The sequence below is a fragment of the Scyliorhinus canicula genome, chromosome 17, assembly GCF_902713615.1.
Source record: "Scyliorhinus canicula chromosome 17, sScyCan1.1, whole genome shotgun sequence".
Classification (NCBI taxonomy): Eukaryota; Metazoa; Chordata; class Chondrichthyes; order Carcharhiniformes; family Scyliorhinidae; genus Scyliorhinus; species Scyliorhinus canicula.
In genome coordinates, this window is record NC_052162.1 from 105,004,987 (window position 1) to 105,012,411 (window position 7,425).

A 7,425-nucleotide genomic window follows, 5' to 3' on the forward strand; every position below is an offset into this window, starting at 1 on the left:
CCCCCAAGGCCTTTTTCCAAAAAAATAGACAAAAAATTATGCCGTTTGTGTGGATGTGGGTGTGGAGGGGGGGAGGGGGGGGGGGGGGGGGAGGGAATTATCCAAGAATCCTTCCAACAACCCTGCAAAGGAGAAGGATGGAAGGCCTGGCTCTCCCAAACTTGCAATACTACCACTGGAAAGCCACAGCCAAGAGAGTGAGAGGATGGGTAAAGGAAGCAAACATGGGATGTGTGAGGACAGAGGAGGCCTCCTGCACGGGAATGACACTCCGAGCCCTCGCCATGACAGCGCTCAGCCCTCTGGCAAAACACTCAACCAGCCCAGTGGTAGTAGCAACACTAAGAACCTGGAAGCAGATGAGACAACGCTTCGATTTTACTAGAGACCAGAGGGCCACTCACAAAGCGCTAAGAGCAAAACAAACTATCTATGGTGAAGGGAAGGATAGGACCCAGAGACAGCAGAAAAGGAGGTGGAGCAGGGAGGGGAGAGCAGTACGAAAAGGAACGTTTAAATTGTAAATTATAACTGTTTCATCCATTTCTTGTAGTGTAAAAATGCAAACTTTAATAAAAACCTTTATTAAAAAATATATTTTTGCCAATCGTAATCACTCAGAAAACATAATTTTCCAATCAACAATGATGGAAGGGGATCTACCAGGATTCCCTGGGAATCGGAAGGTGCCCTGTTCTCACTGCAGAAGCTACATACTGAGGCTGTGACCAGTAGTTAATACGTAAGAGCATGTGCATTGCGGGCTGTTACTGGAACATGCGCAGTGCGATTAGTGCAGATGTGGGGCGGTGGATATCTCGACTCCTCAAACTGAGAAAAATGGTCGACTGAAGGAGGGTAATGGAGGCTGCGCAGTGGGTGGGGAGGCTTCATAAACACCCAGTGGATTGCGCAACACTCGAATAAGAACCGATCGGTCCCGCGTTCACACCAAATAGGGCCGCGGCAGCAGCTGCCTCAGTTGGAAGCCCCGAGTTAACGTCAGCCATCTTCACCGGGAGCAACGTGCAGCAGGGCGCATGCGCATCGTCCTGATCCAGGCAGCAGGCGGAGAAGATATTGTGAATTTCTATCTTGGACCCTGACGAGACAATTTACACACAAAGCCCAAACCAAGACAACTGTCTCTTAATTTTTTATTTTTTTTCGATTCACAATGGCTGCTTTTGCAGGATATTGGAAGAGCAGGATTTGAAGGCAGGAAACGAAAACCAAACATCAGGTCAAACTTGACAGTCACTCAGTTCATCAGAACCTGAAAAAAATGTATCTGTGGAAAAAATTCAAACATTTGTGTGACTGGAAGAGGAATGTCATTGAGGAATTAGAATTTAAATCAGACTGGAATCCCGACAGCGCAGAACATAGAACATAACAGCGCAGTACAGGCCCTCGATGTTGCGCCGACCTGTGAAACCACTCTGAAGACCATCTACACTATTCCTTTATCATCCAAATGCCTATCCAATGACCATTTGAATGCGTTTAGTGTTGGCGGGTCCACTACTGTTGCAGGCAGGGCATTCCATGCCCCTACTACTCTGTGAGTAAAGAACTTACCTCTGACATCTGTCCTATATCTATCTCCCCTCAATTTAAAGCTATGTCCCCTCGTGCTAGACATCACCATCTGAGGAAAAAGGCTCTCACTGTCCACCCTATGTGATCCTCTGATCATCTTGTATGCCTCAATTAAGTCACCTCTTAACCTTCTCTCTAACGAAAACAGCCTTAAGTCCCTCAGCCTTTCCTCATAAGATCTTCCCTCCATACCAGCCAACATCCTGGTAAATCTCCTCTGCACCCTTTCCATTGCTTCCACATCCTATTTATATACACACCCATTTATAAACACACATTTCTTAAAGGTACTCTCACATGACATCTCCCCCGAACAAAAAAAACATCAACTTCAGGGGCCTCACGGTAGCATGGTGGTTAGCATCAATGCTTCACAGCTCCAGGGTCCCAGGTTCGATTCCCGGCTGGGTCACTGTCTGTGTGGAGTCTGCACGTCCTCCCCGTGTGTGCGTGGGTTTCCTCCGGGTGCTCCGGTTTCCTCCCACAGTCCATAGATGTGCGGGTTAGGTGGATTGGCCATGCTAAATTGCCCGTAGTGTAAGGTTAATGGGGGGATTGTTGGGTTACGGGTATACGGGTTACGTGGGTTTAAGTAGGGTGATCATTGTTGGGCACAACATCGAGGGCCGAAGGGCCTGTTCTGTGCTGTACTGTTCTATGTTCTATGGTTCCATTTTTCACTGAGGAAGCCATTAGGCCCATTGAGTCTGCATCAACCCTTTGAAAGACCTAGGCCCAATCCACCATCCTTGGGGGCAATTTAGCATGGCCAATCTACCTGACCACATCTTTGGACTGTGGAGGAAACCAGAACATCTGACAGTAACCCACATAGACATGGGAGAATGTGAAAATTCAACACAGTCACCCGAGGTTGGAATCAAACCCAGGTCCCTGGTGCTGTGAGGCAGCATTGCTAATCACTTTGTCACTATATGGAAGAGAAGGATGAGAATTATAAATTGAGTTGCTGATTAACTGGGAGTCTGTAGATCAGTGAGGATAGGTTGATAAGTGAGTGAATGGAACTCAGAGCAGAAGATATTTGGATAGCATCTTGGTTATCTCAATGGACTGATTCAGAGGCCCAGGCTAATGCTCGGATGCATCCCGCAAACAGATTTTTTGAATTAAAATTTTCTGAAATATTGAATCTGGGAGGCTGGCAGAGGTTTGATGGGATTGTCAAAACTGGTGGTCACAAAAGGTTGGATATGGGATTCAGAAAAATGAACTGAGATGGGGCAAAGTCGAGAGACGGTTACTGTGGTGGAAATAGGCTGGTACAAAAGGTGAAGTCACACAGAATCAGGGGTGAGCTGGCAAGGTAGATACAGAACTGGCTAGGTCATAGAAGTGGAGATGCCAGCGTTGGACTGGGGTGAGCACAGTAAGAAGCCTTACAACACCAGGTTAAAGTCCAACAGGTTTGTTTCAAACACAAGCTTTCGGAGCGCAGCTCCTTCCTCAGGTGAATCCTGAATATTCACCTGAGGAAGGAGCTGCGCTCCGAAAGCTCGTGTATGAAACAAACCTGTTGGACTTTAACCTGGTGTTGTAAGACTTCTTACCTAGGTCATAGAAGGCAGAGAGTAGCAATGGAAGGGTGCTTTTCTATTTGGAAGGCTGTGACTAGTGGTGTTCCGCAGGATCAGTGCTGGGACCTTTGCTGTTCGTAGTATATATAAATGATTTGGAGGAAAATGTAACTGGTCTGATTAGTAAGTTTGCAGACGACACAAAGGTAGGTGGAATTGCGGATAGCGATGAGGACTGTCAGAAGATACAGCAGAATTTAGATTGTTTGGAGACTTGGGCGGACAAATGTGAGGTAATGCATTTTGCAAGGTCTAATGCAGGTAGGAAGTATACAGTGAATGGTAGAACCCTCAAGAGTATTGATGGTCAGAGAGATCTAGGTGTACAGGTCCACAGGTCACTGAAAGGGGCAACACAGGAGGAGAAGGTAGTTAAGAAGGCATACGGCATGCTTGCCTTCATTGGCCTGGGCATTGAGTATAAGAATTGGCAAGTCATGTTGCAGCTGGGTAGGGGCAGCAGGGTAGCATGGTGGTTAGCATAAATGCTTCACAGCTCCAGGGTCCCAGGTTCGATTCCCGGCTGGGTCACTGTCTGTGTGGAGTCTGCACGTCCTCCCCCTGTGTGCGTGGGTTTCCTCCGGGTGCTCCGGTTTCCTCCCACAGTCCAAAGATGTGCGGGTTAGGTGGATTGGCCATGCTAAATTGCCCGTAGTGTCCTAATAAAAGTAAGGTTAGGGAGGGGGGGGGGGTTGTTGGGTTACGGGTATAGGGTGGATACGTGGGTTTGAGTAGGGTGATCATGGCTCGGCACAACATTGAGGGCCGAAGGGCCTGTTCTGTGCTGTACTGTTCTATGTTCTATGTATAGAACCTTAGTTAGGCCACACTTGGAGTACAGTGTTCAATTCTGGTCGCCACACTACCAGAAGGATGCGGAGGCTTTAGAGAGGGTGCAGAAGAGATTTACCAGTATGTTGCCTGGTATGGAGGGCATTAGCTATGAGGAGCGGTTGAATAAACTCGGTTTGTTCTCACTGGAACGATGGAGGTTGAGGGGCGAACTGATAGAGGTCTACAAAGTTATGAGGGGCATAGACAGAGTGGATAGTCAGAGGCTTTTCCCCAGGGTAGAGGGGTCAATTACTAGGGGGCATAGGTTTAAGGTGCAAGGGACAAGGTTTAGAGGAGATGTACGAGGCAAGTTTTTTTACACAGAGGGTAGTGGGTGCCTGGAACTCGCTGCCGGAGGAGGTGGTGGAAGTAGGGACAATAGTGACATTTAAGGGGCATCTTGACATACATGAATAGGATGGGAATGGAGGGATACGGGCCCACGAAATGTAGAAGATTTTAGTTAGACGGGCAGCATGGTCGGCACAGGCTTAGAGGGCCGAAGGGCCTGTTCCTGTGCTGTACTTTTCTTTGTTCTTTGTTAGGCAGCCTTGGAGATGGCACAGGTTTGTGGTCAGAAACAGCTGGGGGTGAAATATTTCATCCTGGGACTCATTGACTAGGGAGTGGAATTTGTAGTCGGGACAGAAGACAATGGCTTTGTCTTTCCAACATTTAAAATGATTATTTCTGTTCAACAGTATTGGGTATCCGCAAGCTGTGTGACTTACAGGGGAACTTGGAGCTGTTTACATTCACCTGCCACCCTCGTCCTTTTAGGGGATGGAGATTGAGGTTTTGGAGATCCTAACAAAGATGTGGTTGAGCTGTAGATTTATAAAATCTCTCTCCTTCATCGCCTGCTGCTAGCACCTCTCTTTTTCTGCCCTACCACAGGCACCACAGACCTGTGCAGGCCCAGAGCGGGCGGCAGGTTACCTTCCATGAAGGATGTTAGTGAACCAGTTGGGTTTTTACAACAATCCAGCAGCTTTTATGGTAACTTTTTCCTCGTGCCACAAGTTACCAGATTCATTCAGCTCAATTTCACAATCTGCCTTTGTGTTTTTGTGGGCCTCTCTCACTCCCTTTTTTCTGTTTTACATCAATTTCACAGGGTATTAGAAGGAGACGATTTGCAGTCGGGAAACTGAAACCAAACATCACATCAGGATCTGACAGTCGCCCAATTTATCATAACCTGAATATCATCGGATTTTGAACATGGAAAGAGAAAGCATCGTTCACAGTGGGGAGGTACCGTACACATGTTCTGTGTGTGGACGAGAATTCAGCCAATCATCTGCCCTGTCAAGACACAAGCGCCGTCACAATGCGGAGAAACCATGGAAATGTGGGGACTGTGGGAAGGGATTTGGTTCCCCCTCTGACCTGGAAACTCATCGACGCAGTCACACTGGAGAGAGACCATTTATCTGCCCCACATGTGGGAAAGGATTCAGTCATTCATCCACCCTGCTGAAACATCAGCTAGTTCACACTGATGAGAGACCTTTTAAATGCCCAGACTGTGAGAAGTGCTTCAAAAGTTCTGGGGAACTGTTGCGCCATCAACATATTCACACTGAAGAGAGACCGTTCAGGTGCTCTCAGTGTGGGACTGGGTTCAGGCGATCAGCTCACCTCACTGTACACCTGCGAGTTCACACTGGGGAGAGACCATTCACCTGCTCTAAGTGTGGCATGGGATTCACTCAGTCATCTCACCTGCTGAAACACCAGCGGGTTCACAAGCAACCTTAGTATATGTATGTTGCTGTTAATGAAATCCAGAATTGAACCATGTTCATTGGGGTCTGCTGATGTGTTAATTTCTGATAAGAGTCAAAGAAATCAGCTTTGTGTTAATTGTATTTATGAACTGGAGCACAAGCTAGTTTCTTTTGAAGGGTTCTCCCTGTCTCCTCCATCCTCATATCCAAAAATCGCGAGGAGCTCATGGAGCTTCTTTGTTTCTGAAGTTGGGACAATCTGATCAGCTGCCTCTGCTCCTTCCCTCCCTTCCACTAGTCCACCAGGAAATACTGCCTCTTGTCCAAGCCTTGAACCCACATCTTTCTCCAGTTTCTCTCCCATCTCCCCATGCCCTCACAGCGCTCATCTTGCTGTGAGATCAACCTGCTGCTCCATCGACCCGATTCCCACTATACTGCTGATCATCCAACTTCTCCGTGTGAGCATAGCATTACCTTCTTTCTCCTCTAGTACTGTCCCTCTCACCATTAAATCCATAAACATCGCCCATCCTAAAAAAGAAATGACGCCATTATCTTTCCAAACACTTAGCCCATCTCCAGCCTCCCTTTCCTCTCCAAAGTCCTTGTACTTGGTGTCCCCTGAGGATCTATCCTGGGCCCCTCCTATTTCTTATCTCAATGCTGTCACTAGCCCAAAAGCACTGTGCTAATTTCCACATCTACACTGACAACGGCCATCTCTACCTCACCACCTGTTGGAGGCTGAACCACACTTCACAATCTCGATGTTTAACCCCAGGATGAGTTTCCGACCACATAGCTGCACCATCACTATTTTTTTAAAATTTAGAGTACCCAATTCTTTTTTTCCACTTAAGGGACAATTTAGCGTGGCTAATCCACCTAGCCTGCACATCTTTGGGTTGTGGGGGTGAGACGCGCAAACATGGGGATAATGTTACACTCCATCACTAATTAATGGCCGGCACGGTAGAACAGTGGTTAGCACTGTTGCTTCACAGAGCCAGGGTCCTAGGTTCATCCCAGCTTGGGTCACTGTGCGGACTCTGCACGTTCTCCCCGTGTCTGCGTAGGTTTCTTCCGGGTGCTCCGGTTTCCTCCCACAATTCCCGAAAGACATGTTGTTAGGTAATTTGGACATTCTGAATTCTCTCCCCATGTACCCGAAGGGCCTGTTCCTGTGCTGTAATTTTCTTTGTTGTAGGAGAGAGAGGTGGAGAGGTTTAGGGAGGGAATTTCAGAGCTTCACACCGAGGCACGGCCACAGTGTAGTGTAATTAAAACCAAGGATGGTCAAGAGGCCAGACCGAGCAGTGCAGAGCTCTCAGAGGGTTGTGTGCCTGGAGATTACAGAGATAGGGAGGGACGAGGCCATGGAGGGATTTGAAAACCAGGATTTGAAAACCAGCCGGAATGTGGCGACTAGGGGCTTTTCACAGTAACTTCATTGCAGTGTTAATGTAAGCCTACTTATGACAATAAAGATTATTATTATAAATACTAGCTATTTCAATCTCAGTAATGCCGATTGTCTCCACCCCACCCCAACTCATCTGCTGCTCAAACCCTCATTCATGACCATATGGTTCCAATACATTCCTGGGCAACCTCTCACATTCACCCCACCCCACACAAGAACATGAGAGCATCCA

General features: G+C 47.6%; 1 long non-coding RNA gene across 1 annotated transcript; it reads left to right on the forward strand.

The window, feature by feature from the left end:
• Nucleotides 1-786: 786 nt before the first annotated feature.
• LOC119951461 lies at nucleotides 787-5,840 on the forward strand. Its single transcript, XR_005457635.1, has 2 exons — nucleotides 787-1,564; nucleotides 5,152-5,840. It is a non-coding gene; the product is annotated as an uncharacterized LOC119951461 (long non-coding RNA).
• Nucleotides 5,841-7,425: the final 1,585 nt, after the last annotated feature.